At 41.9% G+C, this 24025-nt stretch overlaps 1 protein-coding gene across 5 annotated transcripts in view; it reads left to right on the top strand.

Moving 5' to 3' along the window:
- Positions 1 to 24025, top strand: part of LOC137384272 (phosphoinositide 3-kinase regulatory subunit 6-like) — a 126330-nt gene that overhangs the window by 6904 nt on the left and 95401 nt on the right. The window contains exon 1 of one of the 5 annotated variants that reach the window (XM_068058058.1): positions 5219 to 5263. The exons of the other annotated variants lie outside the window; for them this stretch is intronic. The gene's annotated coding sequence lies outside the window, so the exon portion shown is untranslated. Of the gene's footprint in view, positions 1 to 5218; positions 5264 to 24025 lie in introns of those variants that run through there. 5 annotated transcript variants of the gene reach the window in all.

Genomic DNA, 24025 nt, shown 5'->3' with positions numbered 1-24025 from the left:
GGAGCACACAGGAGAGGTCTTCTCAATCCAGGAGCAAACAGACACTCTCTTTGAGTTCAGACTGTACAATTCAGAAAAACCCAGGTTGCCAAGCAGGTTAGTCATGTGACTAATTAGTCTGACCACGTCTTGGAATCCAGCAGTCTTTGGAATGCTCCTCTTACACACAATACCTGGTGATCAAGGTCCATTGTGGGTTGAATGTGTCAGGGAATGGTCCTGTGACCTTCCAATCACCATCTGTTAACATGCAAATGTATTTTCCAGCCACGGCTGATCTGTTTAACAAGTCCTTTCTTCACTCCAGTAATAGTTTAAAATCAATGTTCATGACAAAATTCATGTGACTCATTCTTGGCAGGTGGGGGCCTAGCATGACACCACTAGTGAAAGTTACTGGAGGCCAATACCTAGCTGAATATGAGCCACCACCTTTAGGATAGGAATGAAGAAATTTGGATGTTGAAGCAACAGCAATGTTGAAAATAACTGAGTGTTGTAAAATCCCAAATATATGAATGCAGATTGTGCTTTTGGAATTAAAATTATTTGTTCCACAGCTTACTGTTTAATTTAGGTTTAAGATTAACAGCCAGTTTCCATATTTTACCTGGATAATTGCAGATGGCACATGTCAGTAGATCAGAGGATGATAGGTTGAAAACTATGCCAATTTACTCTCAATCAAAAATAGCTATCTAACCCCTCAAATATTGAAATTCCTTTCAGCCGCCATGACATTTCCTCATCTATCTCATCAGACACGGTTAAAAATATACTTCAACAATATAATGAAACGTTAAACAAATTCATAATTTGGAAAAAAATATACATTTAGTTGTTTCTATTAACTGCTCCCAATATTTCTCAATGTATGGAAACAGGGCACTCTGTCAGGATCATCAGTTTCTCCAACATTAGCCACATATAAGTCTTTATCTCCATGGCATATATAACAAATCTATAATTTATTAAAAATCATATATCTGTGCACACCTCCTGTCAACACTATAAATTCCCATGTCCACACTTCTGCTGGAAACTGCCTGTGTGATTTGTCATTCTGTAGTTACACCCTTCCACCATAGGAGATGTTATATGACTTTAAAATGGGAAAAGAATTATGTCTGTGAGTCCTGATACAATTATCCTTCTCTCTCTAATCCTGCTTCACCTGAAGACTGCACTTGGTGGTGACTTCCCACTTATAACATCAGGGGAGGCTAACTTAAAATATATTGAAAGTCTTGCTTCTAGTTCATACTTCTATTTTTTTCACTCTTAATTTCCTGTATGATGATAATGTGTTATGACTACTTTTTTTTATATACTTACTCCTGGCTGATTCTTTCTATGTGGTGACCAGTCTTTCTATCTCTATCGTTCCATTTCCCCAAAGTGAACTGTAATTTGTAAACTTGAATTAGTATTTCAATCCTTATCTGCAAAAATGCATCTGTTAGGGCATAAAAAAAGTATCCAACATGCCCATGTGGTGTAAACAATGCTTTCATTTGTTTCCTCAGTCAAATGATCTACTTGCAGCTTCCTGGTTGAGAACAGCATTTTTAAAATCTGTTTTTTGTCTCTCCGCTGGCCTTGCTCCCGGTTCTCGTCTTTAATTGCTTTCCATCACCAGGTTCCTGGCCGTGAGCAAGTTGGGAACTCCATTTAAAATGATTTTCTTTGCCTGCTCACTAGTTAGGTAAAGTGGTTCCATTTCTCTCAGCCCTGAGCCAGCCTCATACCAGGACGAGTGCTAAGTTTTTACAAAATTCAGCCATTAGATGCCTACAAGTTCTCAGTTGCAAACATTTCAATTTCTTTTGTCTGTTTGAGTGCTGTTAACAGTAGACGTTTGATGAGCAAAGAAAGAGATAAGTCCCAAGCCTCTGTTTAGTTTTTGTTTCAGCCCCACTTCTCATTCCTATGTTTGTGGTTTTTAATTACTGTTATGTGGCATGTATTTTTTTTTAAAGTCCAACATCCCAATTTCCTCTTTATTTCCAAGTGCTGTCCAGCCACAGACCAAAACCACTTCCGTCCCAGTACCACTAGTCCTCTTTCTCCCCATTTATCCTCAAAATATTGAGTTTTTACACATTCACCCCTGAGTACTTCCAGACACCAGACTTCATTCCGAACTGCCAGCCTGAAACTGCTCACTTCTTCCAACACCAGCCCAGGCGCTGGACTCTTCACCCGCTCCTGACTTGAATCTCAGTTCTTTCTCACCTACATGTGTTGTGCCAGATGGCAGACAGTTCCTCCCAGCCCACTCCTGCTACCTGCTTATGATCTGCTACATGTTGGTTGCCATCTTGTTGCATATCCTTTTTATTTTTTAAATTGCATCAGTAAGGAAACATTTGTAACATTTGTGAGAACCATACAAAGAAATTTGTAGATGTACGGCAAAGAGCATGACAAGGTAGATGAGAGACTTACAGGAACAGTGATAGAGAAAAGCAAAGAAAAAGGTTTGAGCACAAACTGAGATAACAATAAGAAAAGTATATGATTCAAATACACAGAGAAAGACAGACAGTCATGGGAAATAAAAACAAAAGGGAGACTGGGAAGGAAGTTTGGGACCAGATATTGTGTGCATGAGTGCACCTTGAACAAGAAGGTGAGGAGTGGATAAGGTGACAAGAGAAAAAAGCAACTAGCAATTGTAATTCGGAAGCAAGCAGACAGAATAAGAGCCCACAGAAGCTAAAATTAAAAGGTATTGCAGCCTAGTGGTTCTAGTACTAAGCTTGCAGCCTTGAGGTCATAAATTTCAACCCCGTCACAAAAGCATATTTAATCAATCTTAAGCACAATAAATAGCACCAGAAAGTAATCATGAAAGCTACTTCTGGACTGCTGTAAAAACCCAATTGGTTCACTAATGTGCGTCAGGGAATCCCTACCATCACTACCTACAAATGATTCCATTCCCATACTATACAGTTGACTCTTAAACGGCAATAAATGCTGACCTACCAGTTTTGCCCATATCCCAAGAATGAATAAAAATAATTCTTAACAGGAGTTTAAAGATAGTCTCCAGATATTCCAAGATAATTTGTGAGTACTATGTGGCCATAGCCCCTCTGGGGAATGGGAGAGCATCAGGAGTCAATGGGTGCTAGTAATGAGAAACTCATTGATTAGGGGATTATCACATATGTCTATGGACACAACTCAGTGTCCAGAAGAGTAAGTGACATGCCTAGTGCCATAGTGAAGGATCTTTTGAGGAGTGTGTGGACAGTCTTTTTTGTGGCTTGGATGAAGAACAATTAGCCTTGTTATGGCACCTGGTGGTGTTGGAAGGACTGAGGAAGGGATTTTGTGCTGGCAATGTGAGGAGTTAAGGAGTAAACCATATGCCAAGAGCTCAAGTGCTACATGAGAAGCCAGACAAGCAGAGGAAGACTGCACATCTAAACACATGGTTGAAAGAATGGTGTAGGAGGGAAGGTTTCAAGTTTGTGAGGCACCAAGACCAGTATTCCATTATTGGAACAGAGGGTGGTTCATAGGATCAGAGGAAATAGGAGCAGGAGTAGGCCATTCGGCCCGTCAAGCCTGCTCTGTTATTCAAACAAATCATGGCTGATCATCTACCCCTATGCCATTTTTCCCCACTATCCCCATATTCCTTGATGTCATTAGTGTTCAGAAGTCTGTCAATTTCTGTCTTGAACATATTCAACCATTGAGCTTCCACAGCCCTCTGGGATCGAGAATTGCACAGATTCACTACCCTCTGAGTAAATAAATTCCTCCTCATCTCAGTCTTAAATGGCCTGCCTCTTATTCTGAGATTGTATCCACTTGTTCTAGACTCACCAGTCAGAGGAAACACCCTATCCACATCCACCCTATCACACCCTGTAAGAATTTTGTAAGTTTCAGTGAGATCACTTCTCATTCTTTGAAACTCTAGAGAATACAGGCCCATTTTCCACAATCTCTCCTCATAAGACAATCCTGCCATCCCAGGGATTAGTCTGGTAAACCTCCATTGCACTCCCTCTATGGCAAGTACATCCTTCCTTAGATAAGATATAGACCAAAACTGTACACAATACTCCGGGTGCAGTCTCACCAATGCTTTATACAGTTGAAGCAATACATCTTTACTCCTCGACTCAAATTCTCTTACAATGAAGGCCAATATACCATTTGCCTTCTTAATTGCTTGCTGCATCTGCATTCTAGCTTTTAGTAGCTCATGAACAAGGACACCCAGGTCTCTATAGACATCAACACTTCCCAACCTCTCACCATTTAAGAAATACTCTGCCTTTCTGTTTTTTCTGCCAAAGTGGATCACTTCACACTTATTCACATTATATTCCATCTGCCATGTTCTTGCCCATTCACTTAGCCTGTCCAAATCCCCTTGAAGCCTCCTTGCATCCTTCTCACAACTTACACTCCCTCCGAGTTTTGTGTCATCTGCAAATTTTGAAATATTACAATTGGTCCCCTTATCCAAGTCATTTATATAGATTGTAAACAGCTGTGGCCCAAGCACTGATCCTCTCAGTACCCCACTAGTAACAGCCTGTCATCCTGAGAATGACCTATTTATTCCTAATCTTTGCTTTCTGTCTGTTAACCAATTCTCAATCCTTTGCAGTATATTACCCTCAATCCCGTGTGCTCTAATTTTGTTTACTAATTGTATTGGTTGTATTGAAGGGACACACTCTACTCAAACTGAACCCTGCCTAGGAAACTGTAAATAAGCAATAAATGCTGGAGTTGCTAGTGACACCCATATCCCAAGAATTAATTTTTAAAAAAACAAGAAGGAAGAATAAACTTACGTTTATACAGTATCTTTTATAACCTCAGGACGTTCCAAAGCATTTCACAGCCAATTAATTACTTTTGAAGTGTGGTCTCTGTTGTAATGTAGGGAAACATGGCCAATATTCAAACAGTAAACAGTAAGGTTCCCTGAATGGAAATGAAATGAATGACCAGACAATCTGTTTAGTTGAAGGGGATGAATGTTGGCCAGGACAATGGGAGCACTCCACAGGCCTTCTTCGAAAAGTGCCATGGGATTATTTACTTCAACTTGAAATGGAAGACATGATCTTAGTTTAACTTCTCATCTGGAACATGGCACCACTGACAGCGCAGCATACCCTCAGTACTGCATTGAAGTGTCAGCCTAGGTTATGGGCCCAAGTCTCTGGAGTGTTGCTTGAACACCTGACCTTCTGATGCAGAGGCAGGATTGCCATTGTCGCACGTGAGTGTGCATTTAAACTAATAAGTCCAGTTGAGTTGGATAGTCCTTAAGGCATACAGGGGAGGGGGTATGAATAAGCATAATGATGGATTTAAAACAGAAAGCTCAAGAAGGGATACAAAGAGGGGTATCTTGGAACAGATAGGAAAGAGATTAAGAAAGGATACTGAGGGAAAGAAGATTAAAAAATCGAAGGGCAAAAGTACTGAAAAGTTTCAATCGTTTAGGGTTGTAGTATTTATATGTGAATTCATAAAGCATTAGAAATAACTGGAGAACTAGAGGTACTAATTAGAATGAAGGGATTTTGGTATTCATAAAATATTTGTAGCAGTGTGTTAATATTTTCTGGGAGTCACTCACACAGAAAAGTTTTAAAAACTAGTGCAACAGTGGAGGCTTTACTCTGCCTTTAACTACGATATCTGAAATAGGAATGCTTGGTTCTGACATTGTAACCTTGCCCGCCTGGGAAAAAACTAGTGTGAGGAGTTACAGTAGCCATGGTGACTTACCCCCTCCAGTTGTAAACTGCTCTTTTGAACAGGTGAGGAGGACACCAACAAAAGGCAGCAGGTTCTTTTTTTTTAATCTGTAGATGCCATTACTGGACCCAAATGCAATTTTAACCTGAGGCCAGGACAGGGAAGCCGCTATGGTTTGACCACCTAGCCAACCTGGCAGCCAACAGACTTAGGCTTAGAAGTGGCCCGTAAAGGTAATCATTTTAATTTTTTGTTGTTTCCTTGTGTGCCAGGATGAGCATGAGTGCTCTGCCAGGACCCACAAGGAATCTCACGCCTTCCCTGCCCTAGACTCCGTCCACCTTTCCCAACCTCAGTGCTCTTCCAATTCCTGTCCTAAGCACTAACCTGATTGCAGGCGAGCTGGTGATAGACATGCCGTTCCTGTCCACTCCCCAGCCAGCTTGTGACTTCCTGCTGGGTTTGGTTGAAAAACTTACAGATAAGGCCATCCAACTTGCAGGTGAAATGCATGCAGATAAGGCGTAGGAGTTAAAATGTGATTTTATCTCAGTCGCATGAGCATTGGCCAGTGGCAGAACTGCTGGAGAAACCCGGCAGCAAATAGAACTGGACCCAGAGGAAGGTAATTTTTTTTAATATGGTTTTCTTTTGGGCCAAGAGGAGCACTGTGAATGTTGCATTGATGAAAAGCAGATTCAGCTTTGTGTCAGCACAATCTATATCATGTAAATTGGCTCAAACACCTTTACACAAGGCAAAAGCAACATCCTGCAGATGCTGGACATCTGAAATAAAAACAGGAAATGCTGGAGACGCTGAGCAGTTCAGGCAGCATCTGCAGAGAGAGAGAGAGAGAAACAGAGTTAATGGGCCCAATTTTAACTTTGTGCAAATGGGTGAGTTTTGAATGAGTTAAAATCTCTCCCAATGTTTCAGATTGATAACCTCTTATCAGAACTTTAAGCAAGATGTGTGAACCCACTTCCTGTAGGTAGTCTCAAGCTACTTCAGCATCACAGCCACTTCAGAGTAATTGTAACTGGCGTGAAGTCAAGGTTTAAGAAATGTTATCTCTAAAGTTTGTTGTAATATCTTTAATGCTCGTAGAGACCTGACATTAAAATTTAACCAAATTGCATGCTGGTAAGTGCAGCTCTTCAAATCTATACATAGAGCTCCCTGAGCAGAACGAGAGAAATGCAGGAGCTGGAAGTACAACTTGGATCTTACTGGAACCTTGGTGCACTATATCGGAACCATGATGGTATCTGTTCCATAACAGGATCTAACAGTTACCGGTCACTTTTTTTTTGTAAATGGCACACTTTTAAATCATGCTCCCATCTTTATTCGACAGAGACTTGCCTTTCTGTAACCCTAAAAACTAACCAAGATAATGCCAATTTCCTGTTCACAAATATAATAGCTTTAAATTTGCCTCCTTACCTGTGTGGCACACAAGTAATTAGGCCTGGTTATTGTACAGATGTCAAACGTATACATAAAATAAGTGGTAATTTGGAAACTTAAAATGCATTGAGTATCGCTTTTACCAGGAGGTGTGCGTGAATTAAATTAGGTATGAATTAAAATAGTCAGGTTTGTTGAAGATCAATGTAACTGTATGCATGAAATCTGATTAGTAAGTACTTACATTGAAATGTGTCTTGGGTAGAATTTTTATTTCCAATAATTGAAAAGATCACATTTATAGTACTTTTCCACGAGGAACTATGTATCCTCCACTTTGTTAGAAAGAGCTTGTATTTATATATAATTTCATTATTTCTCTCAGGATTTCCCAAACCACTTACAATAAATTCATTTGAAGAGCAGTCATTCTTGCTATCCAGTTGAATTAGATGTGCTGGGATAATGTCGGCCAAAAGGATCTCCACAGAGTATTTCTCTTTCAATCTTTGACAAGTCCACTAATTTTGCTCTAAGATATAGCAGACTAGTTAGTTTAGTTTAGTTTAGAGATACAGCACTGAAACAGGCCCTTCGGCCCACCGAGTCTGTGCCGACCATCAACCACCCATTTATACTAATCCTACACGAATCCCATATTCCAATAACATCCCCCCCGGTCCCTATATATTTCCCTACCACCTACCTATACTAGGGGCAATTTATAATGGCCAATTAACCTATCAACCTGCAAGTCTTTGGCATGTGGGAGGAAACCGGAGCACCCGGAGGAAACCCACGCAGACACAGGGAGAACTTGCAAACTCCGCACAGGCAGTACCCAGAATCGAACCCGGGTCCCTGGAGCTGTGAGGCTGCAGTGCTAACCACTGCGCCACTGTGCCACCCCTACTTGGGACACATGAGGGATAAAAACTTATTGACAGTAGTTTCCCCTGGAGAAACTGGTCCATTTAGGAATATTTTTTAGGTTCATCAACTTACACTGATTCTGCCAGGTAATGAACTAACACAATTGTAGAAGGTGTGTCGAAACACTTTGAACTAGCATCCAAATAAGCAACAGCACAATACATTCTTCCTTGGAACTCAAAAATGTACGGGATAAGAACACTGTGCTTTCTCTTGTGAACCTGGGCTTCTTGTGTGTTATGGGTTTGGTCAGTCTCAACTCAATTTCTTGAGAGCATGAGTCTATAGAAAATAAATGCCTATTTAACTATTTTAATCTGACGTCTAATAGGGTATTCTGAGAGAGGTGAGAAATGGAAGTGTTAACTTATGTGGAGTTTCAATTTTACTTCAGGCCCCTTTTTGTGTTATTGGCAGGCTCTATATCTGTATAGGGACTGATACAAGATTAACAACTGTGGTGAAATTGTCATAAAAATTTATCAACCAATAACTTGCAGGTTGGTTGTTAGGAAATGTTATGGGGGAAATTTAATGTTGGGAGCTGCGGAGGGAGGAGCCCAGTAGCATGTGCATGTGCGGTCACAGACGGGTTCCCACCCAGAAATCGGTCTGATTGGCAGGCTTGACTTCCAGTCTGGTGGGGATGGAGAAGAGGCTGTAGATCCGAGCCCCAACTTGGGGTGGGGGTAGGGGTGTCTGAACCCGGGTGGGATCTGATCCCTGAGCCGAGGAAGAGGGTTCAGATCTCAGGTGGGAGGCGGTCCAATCCCCAATCCAGGAGGTGGAGGGTCTGACTCAAGGGGCGGTCCGATCCTGGAAAACTGGTTGAGGCTGTGGGTAGGTGTGGAAGGAGTGGGGGTTGTGATGGTGGCAGTGGGGTGCCTAGTGAGCCAGGAGGAAGCACTCCTGCTCCTCCTGGCCCACAAGGAGGGCTCCCAGAGGCTGTCCTCACCTCGCTGCAGCTGCCGGGTTTCCCGAGACCAGGAAATCGGGCCAACCACAGCCAAATGTGCTGCTTCCAGCCTCATTAACATATTGTTATGACCAGATGAGGAAGGGGCCTCTCAGCCTTTTCCTGGTTCGACCGTAACAGGGTTTAATTTTTTAGTTTCCCCTCAGTGAATCTATGCTCACTGCTCTCCAATTGTAATGGCAAAGAAATCAACCTTACAGGTTTTCTTAGATTTAAACAAGAAAGGTGTAGGTTTATGAACCTTAAAACTCTAATTCGGTTAAAACTACTAAAAATAAGCGATGCAACCACGCTCGCATGCATACACGATAAACACACATGCAGATAGAGACAGAAAAGCAGAAAGAATCAAGGGGAAAGGTTTGAAGCAATAGCTGGGGTTCATTTACTGTCTTTTGAGTTTGCTGTAAAGTCTTTGATTGCAGTTCAATCTTGCCATCTCATTGGGACTCAGTACACTCTTTCAAACATGTTTAGATGGTTTTTTGTCTTCTTGAAATCCAGTTGCAGTTTCCTCTTTTCATGAGAGAGAGAGAGAACGAGATAGGGAGATGCTGTCTTCCTTCAAGTCAGTTGCAGTCTCACTCAAACTGTTCTGTGAACACGATTCAAACCAAACTTGGGCCCTCAGGCCCGTCATGTGACTAGCTCTTTTTTTTCAGGACAACCTGCTCGGTGAGTTTTGTGGATTTTTTCAATCTTAATAGACACCCTCAGTAGGGGGCTGGAATGCTGGCTTTCACACACTCAATGTCTTTTGATCAAAATCCATTTGGTTAATTGACTCAGAGAGCAGTTCCATTGTCTTCTCCAGGCAACTGTCTTTTCGAACACAAATGTTTCCAGCCACTGTCCTTTTAGAATTCAGGTGCCGCCATGTTTACAGTCCAGTAAAAGTTTAAAATTAATGTTCCATATGACAAAATTAATATGCCTCATTCTTGGCAGATGTGGTTTTCCTCACAATATTTAAAATTGCAACCGGCATCCTGGGGGCAGGTTGGCTGCCTGTCTCCTGTCCTGTCCAAGTAAAATTCAGGAGTTGGGAGGTTGGAACCAGCTTCCTGACATGCTTCCACTTTTTTGGGGAATTGAATCCCCCACCCACACCCAATTCCACCCACTCCCCTATCTTAAAATATTTCCCCATGTGGCTGTCTAATGTTTGTGTAAATACTGTTATGATCCTGTAGTTTTTTTTTCCTGAAGAATGCAGTGTGCCTTTAAGGCTGGAAAATAGCCATACTGCTTTAAGGCAGCAAACTCTAAAGACTGAGTCAAAAAGTGCATTCTCGTTGCCCAGGATATAGCCATTCAGATTGAGCATCGAGAGATACATTGTTGCTGAATGACTTTTGAAACTAATTGAAAAGCTGGATTTTGAGAGACAGTTAAGAAAGTAACAGACAGACAGCTGTGTGTTAGCACCTGAAAGGAGTGCTCTCAGACCATTTAAACTGAAGGAAGAGAATTTAGTCTGTTTATTAATTATTCTCTCTCAAAATTCTAAAAAGTCAAGCCAAAACAGAGATCTCTTGATAATTTAAACTGATGAAGGGAAGGTAAACTGTGGCAATCTTTTATCCCTCAAAAATTCTAAAACCGAATTGATTCATTAAAATGTGTTTGCGAGTTGCTAATTGTTGAAATTCATTGCTGGAGAAGGAAGGCATCATTTCAACTGCTGAATTAGACTACGGACTGTTCTACTATTGACGAACCTTTTCTTTTCCCCCCATTGGACGGCTGAGAGGACTTCAAATAACCTTGGACTGTTCCACATCCAGCAGGAGCGCAAATCTGCAAGGACACTAATTTTTTTCTATTTTAAATGTTGTTTATATCTTCGTCGTGCTTAGGAATTTAGTTTTTCTAATTAAACAGTTAATTTGCTGATTTAAAGACACCTGGTTTGGTTAGCCTCTTTCAAGGGTTAGTAGATGGTACAATTTGGCTGGGTCTTTCTTTCATTTTGAAAGTTTAAAAATGATATGTTAGGTGATTTGTGGAGGGACTGGATTGAGTTAACAGTGCATTTCTCCCACCACAATCAGAATCGTATATTTTGATTGGGGACTTTGACTGGAGCGGTCGGTCGTAGCAATGCATAAATAACATACTTAAGTACTTACGAATATCTATGATTCAGTGGGTTGTTCAGCAGGTTGTGGTTGATAAGCAGATGACAAGGCTGCACTAAGGACGGCAATGTATTCCTCGCTGCTTGTTATGTTTACCAACTGCAACTATATTTGTGTAGCCTAGCCCAACCTACTTATTAAACCAACTCACCCATTACTTCAACTCTCTTGTTATGGTGTTACAATATTGCTTTTGCAGTGATGCAAAGTGTTTTGGCATCCACATTGTCAAGATGAAAGTGGCGGTGTAACTTGAGAATAACTCCTAAATACACTAAAGATGTGAAACCATGTAATTAGCTCTACTGGTTCTTTTTGCACAGTTTTGGCTTTGATGTGGGCTGTAGTATAACTTCAGCCCAGTGCAGAGGCAAGTTTGAAAAGTGCACAGAGGGTTCACATATGGTTGTCACTTTTTAACCTATTTATTCAACAATTTTAGTGTTCGGAGAGACCCCACTCTCTCTCTCTCTCTCGCCTCCAATCTTATCACATTCCAAATTAATCTGTTGGAGAGTAGAGCTTAGCATAACATAAAACCATGGGTATAACCTGGCTGTGCAGGCTGCACATGGCACATTATAGGCACGGACTTGAGGTCAGCACTCTAAATTTAGGGGAAGTCATGTCTAATAACTATTTCTGTATATCTTTTCTATTTCTCCCCAGTCAGTGCACTGTTAGTTACCTTTTTAGCAAGATCTATTAAATAATTGGAGGCCATTTGGCACCAGAAGAACTATGAAAAGTAGTCTTCGTAATCAGCATCATGAAAACTGGAAAATATATTTGAGTCGAACTCCCCAGACACTTTTGGCACTCTGGCAACTGATTCTGTGAATAGCCTGTGGCATGTTCTTGTCTGGCATAATTTAAAATTCAAATAATTTTTTTCTTCAGCTGGCTTCCCACCTGCTAAGACCACTATTTCAGTCCTGAGTACTTAGGAGAATTGGCAGATATGTTTGCTGGTAGAAACATGTTCCTGTTCCAAAAGGTTATATTAACAAAAAAGTATAAACTACAGGGTGTTCATAGTTGATACTGGGGATACAGATCCTAATTTTCTTTAAACATTCTAATTGGGAATATATATCGCATATTCTATTTGTAGTGAGTTATGACTATTTTCATTTCCTATGCATTTACAAGCCCATAATACATAAGCACTGAAAGTGAATTATGATAGTTTTTGCCTGTATTGAAATAATTGTGTAATTGCCAGCATTAAGAAGCATTTTTAGGTGTGAGGTTCCTTACAGAATATTTATTATATTTTTGCAGTGTATATGGCCATGTAGCATTACATATACATTTGTGGTATATTATTTATACAAGAAAAAGGTACCATTTGTCCAGCTACTTTACCTATCAGAGTTGATGAGCATACAATGCACCCAGTGTACATCAGTCAATACTGGGATACTTGTTACACACTACCAGATGCATTATCCCTGTTATCTGGTGAACAGCATACTTTAATTTTGAAGCACAATAAGCTGTTTCTCACTTGAGAAAGGTCACAAGCTCAAAATATGATTGGGAAGACCATTCGGCCCATTCTAGCTCATCGATCAAGAAGACGCCTACAATCTCACTCATTACAACATCCAAATGTTAGTTAATTTATTTCATGGTTTTTGGGTCAAATAATGCTGAATTTGAGTTGACGTTGTCAACAAACCCCTCTACCCTTGTTTGTTGCCATTTAAAAAGTATTGTAAATTTGCCAATTATGATGACAAGTGCAAAGCAAATTTTTACTTCCAAAGACTGGGAAACAGCAACAAAAATATGACATGACCAAATGTTTTCAATTGTTCTTAAACAAACGTTATTTGCTTTGGATTAAAATGCTAATGGTTTTACAAGTATTATGGGAAATGATGCCAAACATTTGTACCTGCTTTTGAGGGTGTGGGTAAAAGGTTTGAGTTATGTTTGGTGACTTTTATAGTTGATAAATGGGTATGGTTTTGGTTTTGCAAGTACCTAAATTGTGAACATTTTGGAATTAAAATCTAATCTTTCACCCCAGAATCAAATGACAAGAAACAAAGAACCTATTTGAGGCTTTGATCAGGATTCAGGGAAGGTTATGTTTCTGCTGCAAGTTGCCATGGGACAACCCATGGTTTAATAGTGTAAGAGTGCAGGCAGGATTTCACAGGATTACTTTACATTGCAAAATATATGACTTTATTGTGTTCATTGTTGTTATAACCAGGTGAGAAAGAGGTCTAGGGTTCCCTTTCAGCCTTCACCTGGTCTTACTGTAACAGGGTTTAATTTTAAACACACTGTGTTTTTAGCTCCCCCTTGGTGAATCCTTGTTCACCGCTTTCCAATTATAAGGTAAAGAAACCAGCAGAAACAGGTTTTCTTAGGTTGAAAGAAGAAAAGTTGAAATTTATTTAACTTATACTTCAACTCTAATTCAGGTAACACCTATGGATACATGCCACGCTCCATGCTAGCATGCATATGCAAACAGAGACAGAAAAGAGCAGAAGAAAAGTAAAGTGGAAAAGTTTGAGGCAATAATCTGAAGAGTTGTTGTCACGGTTCTTTGAGCTCACTGTAGAGTCCTTGATTGTAGGTAGATCTTGCTTTTCATTGGGGCCCAGTATTCTTCTTAAACCTTGTTTGCTGTAGGAAACTTCTCTCTTGGGGTTCATGTGTCTTCACTGCTTGTGAGAAAGAGATGGGAGCACACAGGAGAGAGATCTTCTCAGTCCAGGAGCAAACAGCTTTCTGACCAAACTGTTTGTACAAATTCAAAAAACTCAGGCTGCCCAGCAGGTTAGTCATGTGACCAGCTGGTTTGACCATGTCCGTTTGTGCATTCGGCCATCTTAGCAGTGAACCTGGAATGCAAGCTCCCCCACCTTCAATGTCTGGTGATCAAAAGTCCATTGTGAGTTGAATGTCAGGGAATGGCTGCTTTGTCCTTCCAAACACCATCTGTTTATATGCAAATGGCTTTCCCAGCCACAGCTGATCTGTTCAACAAGTCCTCCCCTCACTCCAGTAACAGTTTAAAATCAATGTTCATGACAAAATTAATGTGCCTCATTCTTGGCAGGTAGGGGCCTAGCATGACAATTGTACACATTCAAAGACATTGACTGCAAACCCCTGTGCTACTTCCTTTAACCAAGAAAAACAGTACGGGAACTTCCACATTCAATAAACCTCAAAAACCATCCATGAAGATTTGAAATTAATCTTTTCATGTGTTATTAAAATTATTTTATGAATTCTGCATTTCTGACAGGGGCTTGTGATATAAGTAACCTATCAGACCCTTGCAGAAAGGTTTTGCAGAACTTCAATAATGTTCTCATAATTGCATTACCAATAGAGCTAGCGACTTTTACAGCATAGCCATTGCATCCAGAAAAAGCTATTCTTTTAGTTCCATTCCCTTGCCTTTTGCCCACACCTTTTTTCAAGCTTTTAATAACATATTTATCCACTTCTGTTTAATAGCTATTCTGGATTCTGCTTCCACCATTATTTCTGGCAGGGCTTTGCAGGTCCAAACAACCCCCTACATAAAAGTCTCTCCCCTTTCCCTTTCTCCAACGTGCAATATCTTCAGCAATAGCGATGCATTCAAAACAACAAACATGTGAATGAATTAAATAATTATATGTATATGATCAATTTCATGACATTTCCTTCTGCAGCAGTAATTACCTTAAATATCTGTCCTCCTGCACTACTGTGAATGCCATTCTTTACATTTTGACTTTGTGGTAAATTATTGTAACTATTTTACGAACATTTTGCAAGTGTACATGAATACATATACTACATACAGCAACCCACTAAGCTGCCTTTTCCTGTATTGTGACTGTCTGTCTATAATTGAGCATAAATGCCCTATGTTAACCATAGTAAGATTACAATAGAGCAGGGAGATCCTTCGGATAAGCCCTTTGGGATGTCCATAGTTAGTCGGGTGTGCATTAGGTATTCTAAAATCTAGGAATTCTTTAAAAATGTATTAAATATGCTATTCCTCTTTGTAATTTAACTTGCATATCATGGAGAAATGGTTCAACTGATTTCATTTATATCTGTTTGGCCCAGAGTGATTTAAAATCCTTTATCACTCTTTTGGCTGGTTAACAACCCACTACAAGATTGACTTAGTAGCTGTTGCATTGAGAGTGACACACTCCTATACACATGCAGGATGGTGGTTTTACCTTCTATTCTCTGCATTCTTGATGTGACCTTGAAATAAGTATTCAGCACGCCAACCTACCCAGAACCTTTACTGATGTAAAAATAGAGAGAAAGTCTGACCAATGCAGCATACATTGTGAAGAACGCATGTGTCTGACATAGTGTGACATGATTCCTTTATTTTTATGATTACTTTTTTGTCTTTAAAATTGAAGGAATAGTTTCATTGTTGCAAGTGTCAGTTTTGCCTCAATGATAGCATTTTATTTCTGAGTTAGGAGGTTATGGCCCCCACTCCAAAGACTTGTGCACATAATCTAAGGCTGATGCTTCAGTGTAGCACTGTTGCTTTGATGGAGGTGTAAACCGTGGAGCGCAGTCAACTCCCCCTTGTCCCCTTTATTCCCTATACCCAGTTGATCCTTGCCGTCACGTGGGACTGAAGTCTTCTTAATTCAGGCTCAGGCTGAGTGTTTGGCATATCAGGTTTCAAGAAAGCCACCCTCCAGCTTAATCCACAGCTACAGTTAATGGCTTAGTACAAAGAGGAGGAACTCAGTCCTTTCTTTAACTATCAATTTACTTTATTAACGTTGTTGTACAATGTAAGAATAAGGCTTATACACTTAGTTGGACAAAAACATACAACTCCCACTGAGTTATACAGTTAATAACAAAACTAGCTAGAATTCATAAGCACACCCACTAGGTTCCTCTGACCTTTCCCTGACCTAGTCACAGAATACAAAGGATATTACCCAAAAAAGGGAGAGTTAACACTGGCCAGGCGTTCCGTTCTCTCTCTCTCTTCTACGTCGTCGCCGCGTCGCTCACGCAGGATTTTCCGCTTCTACGATGGTTGATCTCCGGAGTTTTCGCTGGCTCTATGCCCAAAAAGCTCTATTCTTATCCTGTTGCTTATCTCTCCAAATCTGAGCTGTGTCTTTCCGGTTGGCTTAAGCTTGATCACCTCGTTCACATCTTCTCTTGATTGGCCCAGGCCCAAAGACCCCGGTTTCACACCGTGTCCAAATAAGGCCCTTTGCCTGTGTCCTGTTCTTTGTCTTGTCTCATAAAGGAACTAGTTCAAACTGGTTTTTACCAGCACAGGCCAGTGTCCGAGCTCCAGGTTATTACAGGTCAAACAATCCCAGCAGTTTGTAACTGATTCTGTATTTCTTGCAGCCCCTGGCCAACAGAGGTGTTGACTTTTGGATGAGACATTAAACCAGGACCCCATCTGCCCCCTCGGATGCATATAAAAGATCCAATAGCACCATTCAGAATTGAAGGCTGATATTTATCTTTTAATCGACACCATTGAATAACAGATTAACTGGTCATTCTGATTGCTGTTTCTGAGACCTTGCTGTTTGCAAATGGGCTGCCATGTTTGCAGACAAATCAACAATGGCTTCAGTTCAGAAATAATTCATTGGCACTAAAGCACTCTGGGTTGTCCTGAGGACAAAAAAGCTCATTCTTCTTTGCATGTTACCAAGGGGAAATTGCAGGAGACAAATATAAGAACTGAAACTCCTACCAATATTTGGAATGAAGAGCTATTCTCTGACCGGTGCTTGAGTAACTGTTCACAACCTTTGTGTCATAATTGACCCCAAAATGAGCTTACATATCCATGCCATCACTAAGACTTCCAACCTCCACCTCCATAACATTGCCTGACTATGCCCCTGCCTCAGCTCATCTGCTGAAACCCCTCAACCATGCTTTTCCTACCTCTGGAGTTGACTATTCCAATGCACTCTGGCCTCCCACATTCTACCCTCCGTAAATCTGAAATCATCCAAAATTCTGCTGCCTGTGACCTTACTCACACTAAGCACCAATCACCCATCAGCCCCGTGCTTGCTGACCTATTTGGCTCCCGGTCAAGCAATGCCTCAGTTTTAAAATTCTCAGCCTTGTTTTCAAATCCTTCCATGGCCTCACTCCTCCTTATCTCTGTAATCTCCTCCAGCCCCACAAACCTTCTGAGATATCTGTGTTCCTCTAATTCCGGCCTCTTGAGCATCCCCAATTTTAATTGCCCCACCATTGAAGCTGTGCCTTCCGTTGCCTAGACGCTAAGCTCTGGAATTCCCTCCCTAAACCTCTCTGCCTCTCCACTTCTCTTTCTTCCTTTAAGACTCTCCTTAAAACCTATCTCTTTGACCAAGCTTTTGGCCATCTGCTCGAATATCACCTTATGTGGCTCGGTGTCAAATTTTGTTTTATAATCCTCCTGTGAAGCACCTTGGGGTGTGTCATTACATTAAAGGCACTATCTAAATACAAATTGTTATTGTGAGGATTTCAGTAGTTTTCAGGTTAATAACCCTATTTGTCGATTTTGTTTAAATAGCTTGCCTCTCTTTGTATTATCAACTTATTTGATGTGTCAGCCATCTTCTCTGAAAGGAATTCAAGAACAAATATTTTGCAACGAACAAAGGATACTGGGTAGCTCAGAGTAAGCTGTGTTGAGAGCAATAGGGGTAATAGGAGATTAGAACAGTACACATTTATGTAGTGTCTTCAATATAGAAAACCTGCTAGGCCCCTTTTTGTGCTGAGAAATGGAGGAAAAACATGGATAAAAGTAGCTGGTGCCTACCTACGTGGAAAGACATTAGGAGAAGTAATGTACAGATTGGTCAAAAACATGTTTCTTTAAAAGGTGGAGAGAGAAGTAGGGAGGCTGAGGGAGGGGTTCCAAAGAGTAGAGCTAAGGAGGCTGAGGTTTCTACCACTTGTGGAGTGAATTGAGGGAAGGATGTACAGGACACCAGAGTCAGAAGTCCAAATAATGTGGGAGAGGATGTAGTGCTGTAAGAAGTTGTAGAGATAGGATGGAGCAAGGCAATAATTATATTTGAATATATAAAAATACAGAGAAGTTACAACATGGAAACAAGTTATTTGTCCCATCCAGTCCATGTCGGCATTTCCCTTCCACATAAGCTAATATTTTGAGGATGAGGATTTTAAATTCTGTAGGCCTGCAAAGCTGGAATGCTGGGTGAATGGGACAATGTTGAAAAGGGATATGGGCAGCTGAGTTTTGGGCAAGTTGGAGGTCATGGAGTCAAAGAATGGGAGCCCAGCGTTAGATACATAAAATCGAGAGGTAATCAAAGTATGGATAAGTGTCTTGGCAAAGATGGACAGTGTTGTGAAGCTGGAAGTAAGTAGTCCTGGTGACAAACAGGATGTGGAGTTTGAATCTCAGTTCTGAATTGATGAGGATGCAAAGTCTGGTCTAGTTCAGCCTGAACAAGTGCTCAGAGAGGGTGATGAAGTCAATGATAAAGTATAGGAGATTATGCAGGGGAACAAATGGTGGTTTGAATTTTCCTGCGGTGCAGCCAAGGAAAGTTTGGCCCCAATATTGACAGGAGCAGGTTTGGTGAGCAGAATTTCAGTCTCCAAAGCATGCATTTTATTTACAGCAGTATCACCACCAGGATATCAACCTGATTGAGAGGCTTGGTGGGAACATTCCAGAGCAGGCCACCACCCAGATAAGGAGCCAGCAGCTGCTCATGGATCCTTGACCCCGGGGGTTGGGAGGGGAGGGAGATGAGGTTCCAATCCTGGGGTGGAGGGGGTGTCTTTGTATAGGAGAGAGGCCCAATTGATGGGTTGTCCAATTCCAAGAAAGGAGGTAAACTCCTGCCCCTCTTGGCCCACAAACAGTATTGTAAGGGCACTTGCCTTTTCCTTGACACAGTCCTCACCTCCCTTGAGCTGCTGGGTTTCCCAAGGCCTGAGATCTTCCCATGGCCTACCCACCAACTCCCCCCCCCCCCTCCCCCCCCCCATGACTTTGAAGTCATATGCAGCATTCTGCTGGGAAGCTGAAACACCCTCACCCACTCTCTATTCCTCCAGCTGCCTTACACTCTGACCCACCTGGTGCCACATACTGACGAACATTATCTACTTCACCCTGGATGTATCTGAACTGGTGTACGGGAATGAGTAAGCAAATGACGCAAGAACTGAGATTGAGGAGGTTATAGCAGAGGAACATGGAACAGGATGTTGGTCAAGGGTCTCACAGATGGTATAAACCTGACTTCCTCTCCCTCTTTATCATCTTCATATTTGGCATCCTCACAGTTCATAGAAACTAACAGTACAAAAGGAAACCATCGTGCATGCGCTGTCTCTTTGAAAGAGCAGTTATGCTTAGACCCATATTGCTGCTTTTTTCCGTAACCCTGTAAGTCCCTAAGCCCCAAGTATCTATCCAACACCCTCGTAAAACAATTTATGAAAGCAACTTCCACCACCTTTTCAGGTGGAGCATGGAACATTCCAGATCCCACCAACTGTCTCCGAGATCTCCTCATCTCCTCTCTATATCTTTTGCCAAGTTTCTAAAATCAATAACCTCTGATTATTGACGCACTTGCCAAAGGGAGTAGTTTTTCTATATCTACTCTATCAAAACCTCTCATCATCTTGGAAACCTCTATTCGGGCATATCTTAACCATTTCTGTTGCAAGGAAAAAAAGTCCTAACTTTTCCAACCTCTCCCTATAATTCAGTTTAGAAACTGAACTGGAGTAGCAATATAAATACCGTGGCTACAAGAGCAGGTCAGAGGTATGGAATCCTGTGGTGGGAACTCACCACCTGACTCCCCAAATCCTGTCCACCATCTACAAGGTACAAGTCAGGAGTGTGATGGAATACTCTCCACTTGTTTAGTTTTAGTTTAGAGATACAGCACTGAAACAGGCCCTTCGGCCCACCGAGTCTGTGCCGACCATCAACCACCCATTTATACTAATCCTACACTAACCCCATATTCCTACCAAACATCCCCACCTGTCCCTATATTTCCCTACCACCTACCTACAATAGTGGCATTTATAATGGCCAATTTACCTACCAACCTGCAAGTCTTTTGGCTTGTGGGAGGAAACCGGAGCACCCGGAGAAAACCCACGCAGACAAACGGAGAACTTGCAAACTACACACAGGCAGTACCCAGAATGTACTTGCCTGAATGGCTGCAGCTCCAACAACAATCAAGAAGCTCAACAGCATCCAGGACAAAGCAGCCCGCTTGATTGACTCCCCATCAACAAACATTCACTCCCTCCACCACCGACACACAGTGGCAGTAGTGTGTACCATCTACAAGATGCACTGCAGCAATGCACCAAGGCTCCTTTGACAGCACCTTACAAACCTACAACCTCTACCACCTAGAAGGATAAGGGCAGCAGATGCATGGGAACACCACCACCTGCAAGTTCCCCTCCAAGCCACACACTATTCTTTCACTGTCTCTGGGTCAAAATGCTGGAACTCCCTTCCTGACAGCATTGTGGGTATACCTACCCCAAATGGACTGTAGAGGTTCAAGAAGGCAGCTCACCACCACCACCTCATAGGCAGTTAGGGATGGGCAATAAATGCTGGCCTAGCCAGCGACGCTCACATCCCATGAATGATTGACGACTTCCACTGCCTCTACATGAAGATTTCCCTTTTTGGATTGTGACAGCAATTGCACCTGCCAAATAAAAACATATTAATTTCATCGTATGGAATACTGATTGAAGATTTTTACTGGACATTGAACATAACTTGTTTAAAAAGACCACAGAGTTGGACAGCTGAAACATAGTGGCACATTTGCATTCTGAGAGACAGTTGAATAGAGAGACAATGGGAGTGCTCACTGATTTAATTTACAAAATTGGTCTGGGCAATCATGATACTCAATGTTCTTTGTGTAACAGCCAGAACCCCACACCCCACCAAATGTGACTGGAGAACTTTGAAAATCAACAACCCTCGCAGAAGCTGCTGTTTCAAGCAAAGAGACAGTCACATGACTTACCTGCTGGCCAGACTGGGACTGTTTGAATTGTGCCTCACAGAAAGGTAACAGACTGCAATCTGGAGACCAAAGAGAAGAAAGCTCTCTCTCCCTATCTCTCTCTCAAGCAAAGTCCCAGGGACACACGGAAGCAGCTTAAGCCTCTAGACGGAGGGCCTGTTCAGCCTTCTAGTACCAGAGAAGCAAGTTTGAAAGTATGCACTGGCCCCCAGTGAGAACTACAAGACTTCAGCTCCAACCAAAGACTTTACATCCAAACCAAAAGACAGTAACTGAATTCTATTTATTGCCAACTCTACTTAAACCTCCCCCTTTAATTCTTTCTCCCCCTCTGTATCTATTTGTGTGTGTGTTTATCTCGTATGCATGCTAGCGTGGTGACATTGTGTACTTTAGTAATTTTAACAGAGTTAGAGTGATAAGGCTAATAAACCTACATCTTTCTTGTTTAAACCTAAGAAAACATGTCTGAGTGGTTCCTCTGCAATTACAATTAGAGTGCAATGAACAAGGGCTCACTGAGGCGATAAGCTAAAATTAGTGTGTTTTAAAAGATAAACCCTGTTATAGCCAAACCAGGAAAGGGGCAAGAGGGGAGCCTAAAAAGATAAATCCTTTTACAGCCAAACCAGTAAAGGGACAAGAGGGGAGCCTGAAACCCCTTCCTCACACAGTCGTAACAGAATCCTTTATAGGCCCATTTTTCTTCCGAGCTAATAAGTTACACTTTATATGTTTTTAAAATGTTTTATGGTTCAATTTAATGTTTCCCATTAATCATTTCTTGTATGCCTTCTTCATCTCCTGTATTTTTTCAGTTCCCTCCTGTACTTTGCAAAATCGTCCCACTTATTAATGGAATCTTGCTCCTGACATTTGTCATATACCTCCCTTTTCTGTTCTATTTTAACTTTTATTTCCCTTGTCATCCAGTTGACAAGGAAATGTTTCCGTCTTTCCTTTCTTGTCCTCTTCTGCCATTAAACAGAGGCTGAGAAGAATGCTGCCCATGGTTTCAGAGCCATGGGAGTTGGAATGTATTGTTAAGTGAGGGGGAGGGTGTTGGTGGGGAAGACATGGCAGATCCCAGGCCTTGGGAAACCCAGCAGCTCAAGGGAGATGAGGACTGCTTCAAGGAAAAGAGAACTAAAGCTAAGATTGGGTGAGCATTACACTCATTGTGATTGTACATTAGGCGTTTTCTACTAAAATTGGTACATGTGGCAAAAACATCTGTGTTTAGTCAGCAATTTCTGTTAGACAACACTGGCTTAGGGAACAGAAATCATGTTTCGGTTTCCACTTACAGGGTACAAGAAAGTTTTGCATTGGATTTTGATCAGTCTTTGAAAACAAAGGAGCAAAACATTCCACTGGGCTGTATTACGGACAGGTGGGAGATGATGGGGATGGTTCTTCTATTGACCTCTCAACTGACCGCAGTGTTTTGATTCAATTTGTGTTTAAACTTTGAGCATTTTAATGGTCAATAAACAGACAAATGACAAGTTTTCTCATGGGCTTAAAGAAAGAGAAACATTAATTAACCAAAACCCAAAACTTTGCAACTTCACCCGCTCATACACGCATGCACACAGAAAAGATGCAGATTAAAAGATAGCACGCATTTAGGTCTGGTATTTCTAAAAGTAGCTCGTAATGAAACCTTGTTTGTTTTCTCGGGAGAAAAATTTAAATGGTGCAGTCCTGGTTTTTCTTTTCCTCATTCACTAAAGTCAAACTTGGAAAGTTTCAGGTGAATGAATGCTTTGCTGCAGACATCTTTGGTTAAATCTCAGTCGCAGTCCGATGGTGAAAAAATCCTGTTACAATCTCTCAGTTAGGGAGTTTTCAAGGCCACCTCCATCTCTGCCTCGAGGTAGTTTTAAGTTGGTATTTGGGCAGGGTCTTCTTTGCTTCTTTGTTGGAATAGATCACTCTCAGCCTCCTGGCTTCTGGCTTTCTGTCCTTCTGGCTCAACAATATGTCTTATTAAATCCTCCTTATCAGAGACTTGGGCTTTTATTCAGGTGACGGAGGTCTTGATGTCTGGAAAAAGCGACGCCGAGAACCCCACGTCGCCTATTCTGTGGGAGGCCTACCGAATCAAGCGCCATTAGGTACTTAACTGGACAGCGGCGGGATTTCTACGGGATCAAGGATCCCGGTGACAGAAGTCCCACCCTCTGAGAGCTGCCAGCCAATCAGAGGCCAGCAGCTTTTTAACTGAGCAGCGCCACTGCGGAGGCAGCTGCTGCTGCCAGTGGGGCACTTACCCAAGGCCCAGGAGCGGCACTGGACCCATGCCACAGGTAGGTCAGGGCAGGAGGAGTGTCGGGGGGGGATGGGGAAGTAGGGGGGTCGGCAGCAAGGGCAGGGGGGTGGCTCTCAGTGGGCCATCCCCCCCCTTTCCCGATGTCAGGTTGCTTGTTCAGGCACTAAGTGCCTTTTAACGAGGGCACCCCCTCCCCACCCCCCAAAACTCTCACGGTTTTTCCTGCCGTCCTTCCTGTGCAGCAACAAGCCTGCCCACCGCTCGGCTAATTGCGGCGGTGGCAGGATAAGGTCCTTAAATGGGCTTTAATTGCTCACTTAAAGGCCTCAATTGGCGGCGGGGCGGGAAGGCCATTCACAGGCCTTCTCACCCCGGACTGAATTTCAGCAGTGGCGGGCCCCTACCCCACCTCCCACCATCATCCCACCCGATTATAAGCTCTCTCCATCTCCAAACCCACCGCGGGGGAGAGCATAAA

The sequence above is a fragment of the Heterodontus francisci genome, chromosome 26 (genome assembly GCF_036365525.1).
Source record: "Heterodontus francisci isolate sHetFra1 chromosome 26, sHetFra1.hap1, whole genome shotgun sequence".
In the NCBI taxonomy this organism is placed as follows: domain Eukaryota; kingdom Metazoa; phylum Chordata; class Chondrichthyes; order Heterodontiformes; family Heterodontidae; genus Heterodontus; species Heterodontus francisci.
This window is presented reverse-complemented; position numbering and strand designations above follow the sequence as displayed.